At 44.4% G+C, this 19253-nt stretch overlaps 1 long non-coding RNA gene across 2 annotated transcripts in view; it reads right to left on the bottom strand.

The window, feature by feature from the left end:
• LOC113037166 (uncharacterized) overlaps window positions 1-18919 on the bottom strand; it is a 29335-nt gene extending 10416 nt beyond the window's left edge. For both annotated transcript variants that reach the window (XR_003274592.1, XR_003274593.1), the window contains exons 1-2: window positions 18868-18919; window positions 11231-11362 (exon numbers count right to left, since the gene is read on the bottom strand). This is a non-coding gene — a long non-coding RNA (uncharacterized LOC113037166). The remainder of the gene's footprint in view (window positions 1-11230; window positions 11363-18867) is intronic.
• Between the last annotated feature and the right edge of the window lie 334 nt (window positions 18920-19253).

Here is a 19253-nt window from a genome sequence, read left to right as displayed (position 1 = left end):
GTGAGTGACAGGAGAATGGCGGCTAAGCTGTCATCCCTGTTGGACAACGTCTCCCACCCCATGCAGCAGACTGTGACAGCACTGAGCAGCTCCTTCAGTGGGAGACTGCGGCACCCACGGTGTGGGACGGAGAGATTTCGCAGGTCTTTCCTCCCCACTGCTGTCAGACTCCACAACAAAGACTTTAACTGAACAAACACACACATCCACACATGTGCAATAATCTTTTCTGGCATCGTTGTATTTTTACTCAGTTGTATATAGCATTCGTATTCTATTTTTATCTTATTGTATATTTTTATTCTATTTTATTCTACTGTATATAGTATATTATTTTATTCTATTCTGTACAGCTGTGTACTGTATTTATTCTTATTGTATTCTAATTTTTGCCTCATAACTTTTGCACTGTCCACTTCCTGCTGTGACAAAACAAATTTCCCACGTGTGGGACTAATAAAGGTTATCTTATCTTATCTTATTGTTTCGGAGGAAAACAGGAACACGGCGTACAGTCGAGTCTTAACAGCTTACTTACAGCTGGGCTCGTCAGGCTCTCTGTTTGGCTGCAGTGGTTATTATTATATTTACATGCTTCCAGCTCCTGTTTCTGCTCGGTCACAGCTCGTACTTTTCCTTTTTCTCCCTCCTCGCTCACAGACACATCACGGGTATGGCAGTCCATCCTCCCTGCAGCACGGACTACACTGCCCATCAGGCTGCATGCTTTAGGGCGATGCCTGTAACACTCTGCTATTGCCTTCATATTAAATCATATTTTGAATAATTTTAAAAAATATTTCCTCACGTCATTATGAGACGCGAGACTAAGACACGGGCAATAGAGCCTCTTAATGCGCGTTTTGTTTGGGTTTCCACTGGCGTGGAATTACCAAAAATAGAGAGGGCAGAGCCGAACATATGAAACAGGAAAAGAACAAAGTAACTGTATTGTGAATATCGCCTTTTTTAACAGTAACTGTTACAGAATACAGTTACTCATATTTTGTATTTCAAGAACGTAACGCCGGCACATGTACTCTGTTACTCACAACAATGTGACTGATCACGTGTAAAGATGAACCTGAGCCGTCATTCGTTTTGATGATCCAGGAGCACCAACGCGGGTATCCTCGCTCACAGGGATGACGAATAATGACACGGACGGCTGTGTTCATCTTTTATATACAGTTTGTTTTTCACGTTTCTTCACCGTAGCTGTTGAACGTTGTGTGTCACTCCTGTCGAGTGCATTTGGTTGTAAATGGAGTTGAATAAGGAGGAATAAATTATCGCCGGGAGCAGCGTGGGCTTGTGCCTGTGGTGGCCAATCACATCAGCTCGTCTAATTCCCTTTAAGAGCGGCACGCTCCTCTCTACGGGGCGTCGCCGTTACAGATAAGGAGCCTGGTGGGAAGAATGTCCTCGAAATATTTTGCAGCATCATGTCAGCTTTCAGCATCACTTAATTACATAATAATGTACAATCACACCCAGCATTACACAAACGCCCATGTTCCAGCGCGGTTCATAGAGCGCTGGCCTTGATGTTGTGACACTTTGCTGTCTCTCATCATGGATAACACATCCAGACCCTAAATCCTTTTAGGCCATGGAAAATCAGCCTCGTTTGTTTACCTCCAGGGCTGAGTTATATCTAACAATCATTCGTCACAGGACAGAGCGCCCGTCTCTCCCTTTCATCTCGTTCCAGTTTGGCCTTGAAGTACACCCTGAATATGATGCACACACACACCCCTGCCTCGCTCCAACCCTCCATAGACACAACGCACAACAAACAGGCTTTTTATTTTAACTCATTCTTCCATAGAGACACAAAGCATACACATTTGGCTGTTGTGCTTTTCATGGGTTTAGTATGCATGAGGTGACGGGGCCTGGGTAACCACGCTCCAAGAGCAGAGAACTAATCAGGGAAGGATGATTGTTCCCACTCACCTTTCGGCATTGCAATTTTAGGGACATTAAACAAAGTGCCAATGCAGAATTCAGAGGAGATACAAAACTGTGAAAGCATTCAGACATATTTCCCCCTTTCCTCTTTGTTAAAAGCAGCCAGAGGAGAGTTTGGATAATGTGTGATGTCCCTAATGCAGACATAATAGAGCAGTGCTAATGTTGCTACACCAACAGTGGAAATGTCACAGTTGACACACTCAGGCTTAGTGGAAGTGTAATTAGCCTAAACACGGGAGGACTACGCGACTGAGGGCGGCCTGAGGGGGGGGGGGTTACGATATGAAAAGCAGAGTGACACGATGAACATTTCACGCCGAGACCATTTCTGCCTCCTCTAACGCTCCGCGGCTCTTTTGTCAGTCAAACGCTCTGAACAAAAGATGACTCATCAATTTGCCACACCAAATTACCCCTGCTTTTTGTAACCTCTCTCTCTCGCTCGCTCTCTTCTTCTCCTCCTCATTTCACATTAACCTAAATTGCCTCTGGTTTGCATTTCAACATGAACTAAATGACAAGCAGCACACGCAGCGCTTTGCCTCTTTTTCCGACTCATTTCACATTCAGCCATGGAAATTAAATCAGGACAGTGGTTTTTTGACATTATTGTACCCTGGTAATGAACATAGCAATTAGGTGGGGAAAATTAATTTAGAGGAAGAAGAAGAAAAAAGGCCTCCATTGAAATTTAAGAGCCTTCAGCAGATTGCCGGTGTGATGGTTTTCTAAAAGTTCTGCAGGGCAAGGAGGCATGTCACCACTGGGGGCTGCTCTTTCACACACTCTCCATCACACACGAGCACACAGTGGCGGTGGAGTAATTCTGATTGATGTGCAGAGGCTTGGCCCTCTCTCAGCTGGTAATTGCTTCCATCCCTCCTCCCAATACGAAGCAGCGCAGTCGAGAGAAGAGGAACGCGTCTCCCTGCTTATGGCTTCCAGCAGGACGGCACAGAAACCCCCCAAACTCCTCCAGAAACACTCCGAAATGTTCCGAGGCTGTGCTTGACATTTTTAGACTGAAACCTGACAAGAGCTGACGAGGGCTGAATTTCCTGCTTTCCCAGCCTGGTGAGCTCAGTGGCCTCAGGTGTCGGGGGAAGATGTTAACAGGTATTTGTTGGTATCTGTGAGATCGAAGTCAGATTTTCGAGCTAATATCGCGCTTTAATCTCTTTCAATTAAACATTTAATGAGTTTTTATGCGCTTCATTGATCAGACGGAGCCTGAGAGGGACAGAAACGAAGCTCTCAAAAGTTTCCAATCACGACCACGACCGGTCCTTTCTCCTGCTTTAGACTGCCACCGCAAAGAAGACTGGAGCTACATAAAAATGCGTAGCACCTGCATTATAACGCTGGTGTTGCTCAGAGATTTGCACTCTTACCTTGATGTTTCTGAGCTCCCCTGCTTTGTTTTGTCAGAAATTCAATAAATCCCATTACTTCTCAGTGCTTCATGTTGATGATGTGGATCGTGTTAAATTCCACTTCTGCGCTTTAATCGGTTTATGAAATGTTGCTCGTTTTAAATGAAACCCCCACACAGTGTGTGCTTTAATCTCCGGCTCACTCTGCTACATTAGAAAGTTGATCAAATGACAACGAAGAGACACAAAGGAGCTTTAGTTTGGCCACAGGGGAGTCCTCACCTCTCATCAGGTATCAGCTTTTACAGTGCGTAAGATAACTTTTAATTCAGCTCAGTTTCATTCATTTAGCACCAAAACAGTTTAGTTTGTGAGGTTAACACTGCAGCAATACAGAGAAAACCCAACAATCAAAACTCCCTTTTAACAGGAAGAAACCTCAGAGCCAGGCTCAGGGAGGGGCGGGGCCATCTGCTGCGGGGGGAGGGGAGAAGAACAGGACACAACATACGCTGTGGAAGAAAACCAGAGATGATTAAGTGCATTTAGAAAAATAACTTGTTTCATTATAAACTGAAATCTGCTACACTAATGTGAAAAGTGCAAAATCAACCTTCATCTCAGTGGTCATGGAGACAAACATGCACCAGTCAAAGCTCCTGGAAGTTGTACTTCTACCATGTTTTTGTGGTTGCAGAGTTTTGCTGTACGTTTCAATCCTGGATTGTTTGAGTGACATGTTTCTGCAGCCTTTGAGTGTGTGTGTTTTTCTTCACGCTGTGTGTGCGTGCAACACTGGCCGTCAGAGTGCAGTTTGCATGTGGGGTTGAGGCACCTTTAGAGGCATGCTATATTCTGTATATGTTTATTTAAAAATCAGAGTCTAAGATGAGCACTTTTAGGAATTAATTGGGGGTTTTGTCCTGTGTGTTTGAAGTACGGTGCTTATGATATACTTAAGAGTACTTTTGCTACTTTTACTTATGTATCAGAAACAAAAACAATGTTTATGGGCTAATATCCAAAATCAATGTTATGCACTGAGGGTTGTAGCCACATAACGGATGTTTGCGGCTAAAGCAAAGCAAGGAGGGAGACTCGGCTTTCCAAACTGTGAGAGCAGGAATGTAGGAGTGGAACGAAACGCAGCGTGACGGCAAGCGCTTTGTTTTTCCGTAACTATCGACTGCTGGTAAATGCAAACACTCTCCTTGAATCTAGTCCCTGTGAGCAGCTGAGTAGCGAACTTAAGTCCAGATGTTTCAAATACATTTTACTGATTGTTTGAACCCAAGCTTCTTTTCCACACCTATGTACACACAGATAACCTTTGGAAAAGTTGTTGTTTTTGGAAATATACAAAATTGGTCAGACACACCACAGATCAGTAGAAAGCAGCTTCCTGCCCACGTAAAACAGTCCAAACTAAATTTGAATCACGAGCATCTGATTTACAGACAACAGTTTTACTTCCCAGCAGTCATTGTTATTACACAGGCCTGGGTGTGGATACAAGTGCACAATAACTACACTTACACACTTCAACAAAAACAGAAACACAGCCCTCAGGAGTCAGCACACAAAGCCTCCTCCCCAAAAGCAGAAACCAGTTCAGCCACGAAGCCGCGATGGAAACATGCAGAGAATATCAGAGGAAGGAGACAAAGAGGGAGAAGCGTGGATATGCAACCCTCGTCTGTCTGCCACACAGGCGTTGATGAGGAGGGCAGGTGGGAGCAGGCAGATCCGGCCAAAGTTCAGCTGACTTCAAGATAACTTTTCTGTCTTCTACTGTAGTCCATATTTTAAAATTCAGGATGCGCTCTCTCAGAAAACAACTACAGCAGTGAGTAAGCTGATCAGAGAATGACACACAAACAGCTCAAAAAAATGTAAGCAACAGTTTTTAATCAAGTCAAGGTTTGCTGCGTCTCCCAGCTCAGTCTTAACGGTGCGTTCACACCGAGCGCGACAGACGCGACCAAGTTTACACGTAAAGTCAATGCAGGAGCGCGATGAAGCGCGACTGGGGGTCCCGCGAAAATTTGTGTCGCGAAAACGCAAAAATGCATCAGTCACACGAGTAAGTAGCGTTTGACGTGCGAATAAAAATACGCGCGCCAGTTTATGTGGTGCATTTTGTGCATTCGCACATATCACGTCTACCGCTCCAACTGGAAAAATCTGAACCCCACGTCAAAATTTATTTCAAATAAATCTTTGTAATGTCTCAGTTCTACTACACAGCAAATGTTGGCACACAACTTGACACATGTAGAATTTATTTCATACTATACTAAAGAAAAAATACACTACTATATAGGAACATAGTGAAGACCAATTATCTAAGAGGATAAAGACAAGTTAGTTTATTTCGGAGGAAAGCTCCACTCCAAAAAAAGAAAGGCAGGAACGCTCTTCAGAGGTTTGTGGGGAAGTCACTGGGACTTTAAATGAGCATATATTAGCACAGGTATAAATAAAGGACTGCTGTATTAAACACTTTTAGTGACTGCAGGCAGATGAACAGGCGCTCTGCAGGTGGGATTGAGCGCCTGTAGTTGGTGTCTAGGCGGGCGCCGCTTGGACCAACGCGGGACAGCAGCTCCTCAAACTGGGTGAGGGACAGACGGTGGTACCGCTGAAAGCGGCCGTCATCCAGACGTGAACAGTTCGCGTTGGTCTGACATGGAGGGACGCACAGACCTGTACAGGCTCGCGTTCCTCACACCTCCCCACAATACTGCAATCTTCAGCAGATCTTCACTTTGAACTTTTATATTTAAAAAGGTTGATAATGATTAAACAGTCATACGAAATCAGTTCATAATGAACCACATTCATCACAAATCCCATTGACATTTTTCAAAATGACTAAATTATAACGCACTGATTGTGGACACTTAGTCTGTATGGAATACAAAATGAGCAGTATAGAAAATGCTGATTAGGTCATGCTAATTAATAACCTATCGACTGATAAATATAGAAAACATGTTCACAATATCATAACCCTGTTTCTGCTTTAGTACTCTCAGGTCTGTGTGGGTGAAGCTGGGCTGTTGTTTCTCCTACGAGAGCATCTTATGTAATAACAGCAACGGGAGCGCATGCACTCAGCTTCACTTCCTCTTCTCCCCGACCACAGACGCATCAACAAGCTTCTGGGTCTGAAAGGTGAACCCAACATGGAAGTGCTTTACAGCTGCAGGCTTGAATGGCCACCAGAGGGCAGGTGGTTGCAAAAAGACTTCTTGGCTCGTGGACTGAAAAACGTCTCTGGGCTCTGAGATTTGTAAACACTTTTCTGATAAGTTTATGAGTTCAGTCACTTATTTCTGGTCATATGGAATAAAACATAAAGTCCAATGAACACGCAGTTTTACAGTCAAACCAGTGGGTGACGTCATGGCGGCTTCATCGTGTGACGCTCTAAACAGCCGCAGTTAGGAACCAAAATTACCTTTAAAAATAAGCAGTAATGAGTAGCCTAAACAAAAACAGTAACTAATAATAAAACACATTTGGAATAAACTAAATTCTCTTTATATCTAATGAGTCTTGTAATAACATTTCACATCTTAATGTACGATCTGGAGACGAGTGGCCTCTTGCAGGATGACAGTGCCCCCCCTCGTCTATAGGACACCAGGGCTCACTGAATAATTTCATCAGTGTGAAAATCATGTGAATCTTATGCAGTCAACAGATCTCAAACCTGCTAAACAATAATTTCAGCTCCTTAACCCAATCAATCGTTTTGCAATATTTTCAATTAGTTTGCCAAAGGATGTGGAAACGGTTCATTACTCAATGAAACATGTGGAAACCTGTGTGTGTGTGTGTGTGTGTGTGTGTGCGTGTGTGTGTGCGTGTTGAATAGCTATTGAAATGCTCATCCTCCCATTAAGCCCATCACGTTACTACGTTCCGACACACACGAGACTTATCTGAGAAAAACGGAGAAAAGATTCACGAAAATCGATATCTGTGTGAGGTCGGTAAGGTTGCTTTGGTCGACGTCTCTCTTCAGTCTTCCCACCTTCCTCGTAATGGGTCGCACTAAAGCGATTCATACAATAGATGACATTTCAGCAAACTCACTGAATATGTTTCTATGATTTCATGTCTGGCAAACACTGGTATGACAGCGTCCCTGAGCAGCGATGCTGACCGACACCACTGCACGCACAAAACGTGTAAATCTTGCACATCTTTTAGTGTCGCTTATTTTTTAATAAACAGTGGCTAAAACAATAAAACTACTTGGATGGCTAAAAAAAAAAAAAATTCAGTTCCCACTTTTTCAAAGCTTTGTTGTCTTGGTTGCCATGGTGATTTTCTCCCTCATCAGTTGTTTGAGAAACATGATCCAGGCATGAAACATGCTTCTAACTGAAGTACAAACACTTCATGCTGCGAGTGTGCAGGAACTATTGCACATGCTGGAAAACGTTCTCATGTTTAATGGTACAAAACAGACCTTTGCTGTGAATATTCGCTTCCTTATTTCTGCTCAGTAATATTCTTTCTCTCTGTTAAAGTCAAAAAGCACATACAGTTAAATACATTTTAAGCCTTGATGGAGGAAGATGTCAAATGAAATGTCCATTTTAATAAAACAGGAAAATTGAACAGGCGCATTTGCACCAGCACTTTCAGATTAACAGAAATGACTTTGTTGAGCACATTTATTACGTCTGTTAGCTGTTTTGCTAATAAAATCATTTTATATTATCAACACAGCGACAGACAGACATATGTAGTTCACGTATCTTATACAAATACCTGCGTACAAACATTTATATGCAGACAGTCCCGCGCTCATCATGTGTACAAAACAGGAGAACTGGAAAGCCAACGCAATCATTTCTTTTACGTTATTGTTTTCCAGTGTCAAGCTTAATCCCAGTTTTCACCTTGATTTAAAGTCCCATCGATCCATCTATTCATTCTCTTATTTGTTCATAGTTGATGGGGGCAGAATATTCTCTGAATATTCTTTTCCAGAAACCAGTTTCTTCCATTGCTGACATCTGGATCCAAGAGCCAATGTTTGAGACAAATTTTAATAACTGAAGACTGGAAATATTTCTGCATAACTGTAAGTCAGGAAGTAGGACAAATATAACAAAAGCTGCTGTACACCAGGATTTGTTCAAGGGGATTTGTTTTCCTTTTGACAAAAAGAAAAGAAAAAGAAAAACCAGCCTCTCCTTTACTTTTTCCTTCCTGTCACTCTTTGAAACGCTGCTTTCTTGCTCCAAAACTCTCCCCTTCTTCCTCCCTCTCATCCTCCCTGTCAGGTTTGGAAGTATGTTCCTGTGTAACACTATAATCCAGTAATGTGATCACAGGCGGTTTCATTTTTAATTACAACACGGGCTCTGGTTAGAGTCATGACATCATTTTCTTCAAAGTGAGGAGTGAAGCTGGGTCTCCCCAAAATAGCAAAACAATAACCTTCAGAAAGGATTAGATGACACCGAGAGGCAATCTGGCGCTGATCAAGCGAACGCCATCAAAAGTTCGGAGCCACAGACACAAAGTCTGAGACTGTGCAGCATGTTTTTAGACCCCGACAGCAGACCTGGCCTTGTGGAAGGTTGTGCGACAGGAAGCAGTCGATCACAGACCTTTCTTTGATCTTTCCTCTCCTCTCTTCTTCTCCCCTCCAAATAAACAATGACGGTAGGGTAATGAGGCCTCCGGGTGTTTTTAGGGACACGAGATGAGAAGGAGACCTGGCCACACAGAACGTATAAAACGAGGAGACACGAGGAGAAGCAAGAGCCCAGCCGCCTCATTAGGGAGCTATGAACGATGGTAGCAACTATTCATTTCCTCTACAAACGACTGTGCCGCCACACGCACAGTCGCAGAGTCGTACACGTGAGCACATAAATACAGACACACTTATAGCATGTGCTGCAGGAGCCATACAAACATGTCAAACCACAGAGGGCGCATTTAAACACAGTGTGACGCCGTTCGAGATCATAATTCTCTTTTTAATGGTTGGCAAAGAAGGAGACGGGCCGAGAGAAGAGTAATTCGAGAAAGTAAAAGCTGCCCCGGGGCGCACAATGCCATGATAAATTCTTTATAACTTAAATTAGAGGCAAAAAAAAAATCACCATTTTAATATAGCCTTTATAAATAAAAGACACCGCTTCAGTGTGACGCGTAGGAGGTGTGGCAAAAATGATTTCTGTGACGCTGCGTAAGAAACTTTAAACTGTAGCTTTACATTTTTAGGAAAAAGTTACAAAAAAAGTCACGAACGCCTGAAAAAAAGCACAAAGCGCAAATGTCCAAAGGGCGCACGAACCGTGGGGAGGATAAGCGTGCACGTCATGTTCCCACCACCTTAAGCTTTAAGTCTCCAAAAGTGTTACAGGTGGTGGTTTAAGGACACCTCGTACCAAATATTACATCAACTTTTTATCGCTGGAAGTTAATTATAGTTTTCTTTTTTATCTCAGCTTTTGGATCGTTAGTCTGACAAAGCAATTAGTTTTATGGTAATGGTATGTTGGGCTCTAAACACCAGGCTGCAGTCAGTTCCCATCAATGAAATGCGACCTTCACCGTCTCTCAAACTCCACGCCCTCTCGTTGTAACTCAGTCTTTCTGTCGCCGAGGCCGAAACAAGACAGTCGTGGTGATACCAGGAGGTCCTGTCAGTCGTTAACATGCTGCCATAGAAGACGTTACTCCATACGAGTAAAGTTACTTCACATTTAAAGAGGACCTGTTATGCCCATTTTCATCTCCATATCTGTATTATTAGATCCATCCATCCATCCGCTTCCGCTTATCCTTTTCAGGGTCGCGGGGGGCGCTGGAGCCTATCCCAGCTGTCATAGGGCGAGAGGCGGGGTACACCCTGGACAGGTCGCCAGTCTGTCGCAGGGCCAACACACAGAGACAGACAACCATTCGCACTCACATTCACTCACACATTCACACCTATGGGCAATTTGGATTAACCAATTAACCTATCCCCACTAAGTGCATGTCTTATTAGATGTTACTGTTAAATAATGAATGGTTCCAAAAGACATTAAAAACATTTTTTATTTTACTGTGTGGATCTCGCTGCAACCACGTAAACCTAAACAGCCTTTGTCACGTTGCAATAGGCTGGATGTTGCTGGAGTTTTCCCATGATGCACTGTGTGCTTCTTCTTCACTCTCTCTGTGCTTATACACCACTCTGCATTTAATCATTAGTCATTATTAATCTCTGGCTCTTCCACAGTGTGTCGACCAGTCACAGGATATGTAACAGCAGATGGCCCCGCCCCTCCCTGACCCGGTTCTGCTGAAGGTTACTTCCTGTTAAAAGGGAGTTTTCTCTTCCCGATGTCGCCAAGTGCTTGCTCATAGGGGGTCGTCTGACTTTTGGGTTTCTTTCTGTTAATGTTGGGTCTTTAACCTGCAGTCAGCTCAAATATAAAGTTGACTGTTGTTGTGATTTGGTGCTATAGAAATAAATAGTGGCAGCTGGCAGTGCTAGCGCTCAGCCTCCTGGCTGCAGAGTCTTTAAGGGCACAAATCCTCTGGACCGTTCTAGAACACATAATTCCAGAGCTCGGCAGATCTTAATCGGCCTCAGTCACTTTCTTCACTGTTTCAACTCAGAAGGAAATGACTAAGTAAGAACCAGGAATAAGAAATGCTGAAATCATACTACATGTAAACCATACTGCCACTTTCTGTACCTGTAACTTATTATAGTAAGAACCACAGTTTCCTTTATGACCACCGGGGGTTTTGACTAACGTGTGCTTTTATATGTTAAATGCCACATAAATAATAATGAAAGCTGAGTTACTACAGTGACTGATGTGACGAGCTGTTAGAAGTTCTTTCACCTGTTTGTGAGTGAAACTCCTTTTTCTTAATGAAGTAGTAAGCCAGCAGGTGGGCGGGACTTCAGTGCTCGCAGTATCTGAGTTGACCATGTTAGTGACAGCCACGCTCGTCAGCATCGTCTGCTCTGCAAGCTGGAAAAAACATCAAAAGCAACCATGCTTACAATGTTAGCAGCTTTGGTAGGTAGTTGTAAAAGAAAAGAGGAATTTTTCTTTGAACACTGAAATCTAAAACATGTTCACAATGACAATAAAATCCTGATGATAACAGGAGTACACGTTTCTTCTTGGCTGGTTTTCTGTCGCTGACCTGCTCTCGGCTTTGGAAAGCTGAAACTGCGAATGTGGCGCACGCCGATTTTTACGTGGAAACTATGTTTAAAAATATAAGAGCATAAAAACCCTTCAGCCATCTCTGAAACTTCCATCGATACAATCAAAAAGAGGCTGTGACCTCCAGCGTGGCCATCAGTGTGATGACAACGACTGCACACAACATAAACAAAAGGCCACATTTTGCACTCTTGGCCGTGTGACTGTGATCATCACAGGCAAGTCAGATAAAATGATGGTTTTTATTCTGCAACGAGATCAGTGTGATGAACTGGACTGAGGGGATGGAAGCAGATGCACAAGGCCAGCTTTCTTTTCTCTGATGTTTCTCTTTGTTTAGCTCCTCGCAAGCTTGGAAAAGACTTCCGCCCACGTAAAGACACACCCTCCACACCACTGGGTGTTTGGACAGAGCGCATTAGCCTTGGCAAACAGGAGCGTGCATTCATCGAGCCGCGCTCCTTTTTCATTTCCCAATCAGGTTTTCAGCCTCGGCGCAGGTCAGCGGGACGGCTACTTTTTCACCTCAGCTCCTGCATGTTTAATCCCCTGCTTTCATCGCTCCCTGCACACCTCCGTCTTTGTCCTGCTCGCATTGTTCATATTCCCCCCCACGTCTTCCCAAACCTCATTCATCCTGCCTCTCATTGATCCCTCCCGCTCAATCCAGCCCTCAGCCCCACTCTCCCTGCATCAATCCAGCTGCCCCTCACTCTTCTTCTCCTTCTCTCTCCTAAGGACAAACACTCCACAGGTTGGACTCTCTCCCTCCTCCATCAGCCTCCCTGCTCTCCCGGCAGACAGCGTGTTTGCTCACGGATTAGGTCGGGCTTTGTGCCATTGAGGAAGGAAGGAACTAATCAGACTCTTATTTGTCGTTGCATTCTGTGTCTTATGGAGAGAAGCTGACCCGCCGGAGGCTGACGCACACGTGCACGGATGCACGCATGGTGAGCAGAGTGAAAACCGAGAGTCGGACAAAGAAAGAAGCACACACACACGCACACACCAGCCAGACGCAACCCGACACCCCGCCAGACTCGAGCGTGGGTGTGCGTTCGCTCCTCGACTGCTCTGTTGCTCGCCGTTTGTGTACGCACATGCGTGTTCCCACACCGCCCCACTGCTGCCTTTGTTCCCAGGGCAGGCCTGTTTTCTGATTGGCTCGCTAATGTGTGGGATACAGATCTGTGTTATTCCTCATCAGCAGCGGCTCTGATTTGACAAATTCTGTTTTCCCTGCTGTCATCAGGCGCGCGAGGTCACGGCGGCGACGTGAGACAGCTGCGCAGGCGAGCCGCTCGTATTGCGCCCCCTGTCTGACCGTGTGTGTGTTTGCCCAGCAGTCACGGTGTTTCCTGCAAAGTGTGCTTGCATACAATCTCATATTGTAGCACACACCTCCAGCCCCTCTACCAACAAGTCGGCTGATTAGCCAGCACTCACACTCGTCCGCTCCATATTTCATGAATCTACCAGATGGGCTTGGCCCGGGTGAAGTTCTCTCCAGCTCTTCGTTTCAGGTAGCACGACTCAGTTTTCAGGTAACGCAGGTACAGAGTTTCACACCAGACTCCAGCAGGTAGCCGGCCCCCTCTGTTGACACTGCGTCCACACCCGGGGAGTCGATTTCAAGGTTTGATGTGTATTAAAGACAGGGACAGTTAATGTTTCGGCAGAGTTATTCCTAAACTACACACACGCACACACACACACACACTGACTGCGCACTACTACAGTACAAAGCTGCTTTCATGCATCCCATAAAGAGACAATGCACTTCCACGAGGTCTGTGGGGCTGCTATTGACTTTTAGACACCAGATCAATAGAATCGGATGTAAGCTGAATTTTAAGGTTAATAAAAAGTGTAAGCTTAGCTTCTCAAATCCACTCTGTGCATTCATTAGTCATCTTTCTTGCTGTTTGCAGCTGGTATTTGTACCCCAGAGCTGTATATCCAGACACGCAGACGATGGATTTTGAGCTTTCAATAAGGCCACCATATCCGACACGGGGGAGCCGGGATGTCTGGTGCACGCGCAGGCAGTGTTGTGTGCAAAGTTAAAAGCCTAACTGGAGCTGGAAATTTTATAAATGATGGTCTAATGCCATCAAGTGTCCCAGTAATCCATGATAGTGAGCCACGATTCTCAAAGAACCAGAACCCCGAAACTAATTTCCCTAAAAAGTTTGCAGCTGTTTTTAATGCTATTTTCTCTCTGCTTGTCTAAATGTGCTGTGGCCCATGGACGTGTCCCATTTATTAGCCTGTACCTGTTTTAGCGTCCTTGCCACGGCTCCCAGTATGTCTTAGAATCGAGATCTTAAAGATCTTGCTGCTGACTTTTAAGGTATCTCATGGCTACGGCTACACACGAATCTCGTCTTTTACTGTAACTGTTCTACAAACACAGCTAAAAGCTAAAAACGTCGCTGCCAGAGCCCCAGATCTAAGGAATAAACTGCCTCGAGAAATCTAAGCAGCAGAGGAAGTGACCTTTTTGTTGTCTAAATAGTTTCCTGATGTGTTAAAAACATTTTTATCTTGATTTTGTGATGTGCCTTCGGGGGGAGGGTTCATGGTAGTGACAGAAAGAAAGAGAGCTCCCTCTGTGGGATGACTGGGCTCTGCTGCTGAGGTGATTCAGACACCTGATCAGGCCGTTTCCCGGGCCCTGTACCTCGGCACTCTTGCTGGAAGGATTAGCTATCCCACCTGGCCTGGGGGCCCCGAGGATTTGGGATTATGTTTAGGAAAAGGTCATGATTTGCATTCAAACAAACCTTTAACTCTGCTAACCATGTGTCTGAAAATCCTCCTGCCAGAAACTGAATCTGTAATTAGTTGAGCTAATCTCATCTTTACTGACATGTGATTAGAAACCCGTGTGAGCTGAAGCTAACGCCACAGACCTTCAGTCGTGCGGTTAGTTCGTCAGCAGTTCCGGACATGACGGTGGACTGATATATTAACCTGCTTTGGCTTTATGCTCAGCTCTTTCTTTACCACGACGTGTCCAGATCACTGCCGTCGGTTTCCATTTCTACTCCTCCCCACTCATGATGTCACAGGATACTTGGAAGTTCTCCACTTGTCATTCCCAACCCAGTGTGGGTAGTCTACCTCTTTCTCTCTGTGAACCGTGGACTTGGACTCTGAGGTGCTAATTCCCATCAGTGCTGCCTGTAAACCACCCCACTGTGACCTGGAGGTCATTACTCACAGAAGCCCACAGAACCACATCGTCCGCAGAGACACGACCCAGAGACACCAAACCTGACTTCACCTCACCTACAAATCAGGTCCAGAACAGTTATGAACAGAATCACCGACAGTTTCGAGAACATTAAACGGTGTAAAAAAGTGCTGTAAATTTACACGAGTAACAGTGATACTGATTTTGACTTTGTTAATACAGGCACAGTATGAGGATAATAATTCACAGAATATTATGAAAAGAAGTTGGAGAAATGAGTGTTTGGTTAAACACAAGGTCCCATTTCATGCTTCCTACCCTGTGCTTAGACTGTGGGGAGTGTGCTGCTCTGAGTCGCTGGCTCTCGCACACGCGCACCATTTCTCATGTTGAATTTGTTGTCACGGATGGCGTAATGCCGAGTTGGCCCGTGGTGCTCCTAATGAGAGCACAACTCCCTAGGCTGCTGCCACCCAAATGGACCCAGAGAGGCAGCAGCGGCTCACATGCACAGATACCAACACACAAAGGAAAGCACTGTATGTGCATTCATTGAGTCATGTGACCCGCACTGCTGAGAATTTCTCAGAAATAATTAATTTGTGTGAGATCTAATCACGAAGAGCAATGTGACCACTGACCAGACTGCGTAAGTCGATCGTCGCCCCGGGGCGCCGGCTCGACCAACATGGACCCTGAGTCACCCTCCCTGGAAGAGGCGAGTCTACACAAAGACTTTATTAAATGGAATCCATGCTGTAGGAGAAAGTGTTTGCTGGACGTGTGCCGCGGTCTGCCCATGCATTATGCAAGAAACTCGAATTAACAGAATTTATTTAGATTTAAAATGACAGAATGATTTTTGAAAAGACCAACTTGCTAAATTAATACATAACAGACACAAACATATGGGCATACGATGTGCGTTCATGCTTGGAAAGGTGGCCAACAGTGAGCCGTGCAGAGAGCACAAATGAGTTTTGCCCGTGGAAAGAGTGGCAGCGCTGGTTCTAATATAGAGTAGACACAGTGTGTCATTGTGGCCCGGTGGCTGCAGGGACCAGATGGAGGACTGCAGCAACGGGATTGAACCCCACACAAAGGGTGCACGATATAAATTCACCTTTAATAATCACAGGGATAAACAGCGAGCAAGAGGAGGAGCTACTGCATGCAGCTGCCGTCTCACCGCTCCTTTTCCCGTCATCGTTAGCGAGCACTTGATGGAAAACTTGGCCGTTTCCTTGGCCAGGCTGAACTTGCCAGCCTTTTGGAGGTTGAAATATAGGTTTCAAAGCCAACTAAATCAAACACAAGTCCTCTTTGCCAAATATCTCACACACATATTTGTCATTAGCTGAGAGCGCTGCGCCTGCGAGGACACACGGGTACCAAAAAATGCTGTAGGAACTGACACTCTGAGCCAGTGAAGGCATGTTGTAATCCCGAGTTCCTTTTTGCTGACAGCTTTTTCTCCTTGATTTATGACCTGGAGGTGAAACAGAGTTCCCCAGTCCACCTCGGAGTGAACAAACTAATGAACCAGATGCATTATTTATTATTGAAAAAGCACGGCCCAGAACAAAAGCAAAGGTTTGGGTCAAAAACGCTGAAACATTCCACATTCAGAGCGACGGATGCTTTTCCTCCCTGCCCTCTTTACTCTGCACATCAACCTGAAGCCTGTGCCAGCTTTAATATTGGCTGAATAAAAGATGGTTGCAGTGTACTCTGTAATGTGAGTAGATGGGATGGCAGTTCCTACGTTCTAATTCAGGAATCAAAGTGATTGCTGCTTATCTTGATCAGCGGTGGGCTGGCATGCTAGCTGTGAGAGCCTGTAGAAAAGATTAGATCTTAATTGTCAGACATTAGAGTGTGATGGCAGCCAGAGAGACAGGGAGAGATATGACTGTGCCTTGTAATAATCCTTCAGTGTTGACACTGAGATCCAAGTTAAAACAAGCACAAAGGCTTGTGTTGTTCCCTCTCTAGTTGCATTAATGAGAAAGGACTTATTCTTGTATCACCTTACTTCTGCTGAGATGTTCGCCAAGATTTGGCACAAATATTTCATGCTGCAAAAAGTATTTCAGCAGGCGTGCTTCCTGATTGTTGCTGGAGAGGATATATCAAAGTACGCAGGCGTAAAGGGTCAAGGCATTCTCTGTTAAATACCAAATGCTGCTTTTGCACAGTCACCTGAAAAAGAAAAAACATCCCAGAATGCCGGCCTTCGCCAGAGAGTGAAGCCGACTTCACGTCCACAGCGGTGCTTGGACAAGCAGCATAACTTGGACAAGTTGCAACAATATGAGTCAAATTTCAGTTCACTGATGGCTCAGTCACACAAGCACGACGACCTCTTTAGAAAATAAATCGATGACTGTCAGGTGATTGCATTGATGTCTTTACAATCAGTGACAAATTGCAAGTAGCTGCAGTGACCTGGAGGTTGAGGATGCTTTAGACTCAACCGCCGGCTGAAAGCTTTTGATTGCACAGAGATTGCACAGGGAGGCAACCTGTCCCCAAACAGTCAGAGTCAGCAGTCGCTCTCAGAGAGGAGGTTTGCAGAGAGCTGTGGCATATAAACACAGACAGACTTGTGGAGGTGGGAGCGGTGAGTAGAGCCACGGGGTAATTAGCATTAGCTGAGCATAGAGCATATTTATGCTAATCTCCCAGCACGGCACAGGTATAACTGCTTTTAATGGTGGTTACATATTTCTGTGAATTATAAGCGCCTCAAGGCTCCTGCTTGGATGCACTTTTGCAGACTGATACCTGTGCTGCACCCATAAACATCAGCTCCATGCAGACAGGCCCACGTTTATGGTAATGGGAGCCAAACCTGCTGCCTTTGGCAAAGGTCTGTGCACCAGAGTTATTGCAGCACACTAAAACTAATCAAAATGCAATCAAATGATAATAAATACACTAAGAAAATTTAAATTTAAATATCTGTGCTTTTTAAAACTAACTGAGCTTTAGTCTCCAGCTGGCGGAGACACTGGTGCACATGTTTATAGAAATACAGATTACGACTTCACTTCGTGTTGTTGTCGGTTGTGAAGTATCTGAAAAATCCCACCCGTCTCATGTTAACTGGGACAAACACCCGAAACGAATAAGAACTCGACTGAAACCAAACATTTCTTATCAATAACAACTAAAGTGAAAGAAAAGCAAAAGCTCACACTTGAAACCATCTAAAGCTGCAGTGGATTGAAGCTAACAAAGTAAAACAAATGGAAATTAAAACGATGCACCGGTTCCTCCAAAACCTTGGATGTTTTACACATATTTGAAATAGAGCAGATTCCAACTTCGTGTTGTATAAAACCTTTCTGATGCTTTAAGTAGTAAGTGCCCTCAGTAAACTCTACACTGAGCAAGATAGTTTGTAGCAGAGAAACAGTTTTATTCAGGAGAAGTATTATTCTGTTTTTTTGTGCTGTATTATGAATAAATTCTCACCTTAAGTTAAAAAAAACAAGCTTGTCACACTCAAATACAAAAAAACCCTAAAGACAATAAAAAAGATGTCGGGTTGCTCGAAAAGACGGCGACTCTGACAGTGCCAGAAAAATACTGGACACAAATAAAAGCTGATATTAAACACAATACTTCATTTTCACAAAGAGCCGTACTGTAGTAAACACAGGAAATAACCCAGTGGTTGCTGCAGTCGACGGGGCAAGCCCTGTGCTGTTACTGTTTATCTTTTAATGTGATAAGTCAGTCCTCGAGCCAACGAGCTGTTGTTTCTACCATGGATGTCATCAGTCACAGGAGCATTTCGCACTCCCTTCACATTAATAACAATCCTTATTTATTTTAATCCTCATTGGTTTGGCAGCGGCAGTGAAAACACGTACATGCATTTAAACATGCGTGGGTGAGTGAGAAATAATGGAGGCTGATAGCATATGGAAGTTTCAATTTGTCTGGATAATGTAAAGGAATAAATGCAGAAAAAAGGTCTGGACCACATTTACATCATATCCAAAATGTTTGCCAGTGCAGTAAAACTGTAAGTAAACATGTAAATAATAACCTAAGTCAGCTATGCGTGGAAACGTGGATGAAATCGATAACTTACGGCCAGAGTGGCGTCCACACAGCAGAGACCACAGAAAGTCAGCGACAGCCGGCAAAGTGAAGTGGGCGTGTCGAGGGGCGGGACCAGTGATCATCTCACTGGCACAGTGATCGAGGGGCGGGGCCAGTGATTGACATGTGACAGGATAATAAACACAGAGGTTATCTACAGGAGGCAACCGGAGCCTGGAGCGTCTGTGTTGGGCAAGTTACTTTGAAAACGTAATTACTTATAGTTACTAGTTACTTCTTCAAAAAAGTAACTGAGTTAGTAGCTGAATTACAAGATTCTAAAAGTAATTAATTACTAGAAAAGTAACTATTGCGTTAGGCAAGGCAAGGCAAGTTTATTTGTATAGCACAATTCAACAACAAGGTGATTCAAAG

The sequence above is a fragment of the Astatotilapia calliptera genome, chromosome 15, assembly GCF_900246225.1.
Source record: "Astatotilapia calliptera chromosome 15, fAstCal1.2, whole genome shotgun sequence".
NCBI lineage: Eukaryota > Metazoa > Chordata > Actinopteri > Cichliformes > Cichlidae > Astatotilapia > Astatotilapia calliptera.
Note: the sequence above shows the minus strand (reverse complement) of the source record. Positions and strands in the feature narration are given on the sequence as shown.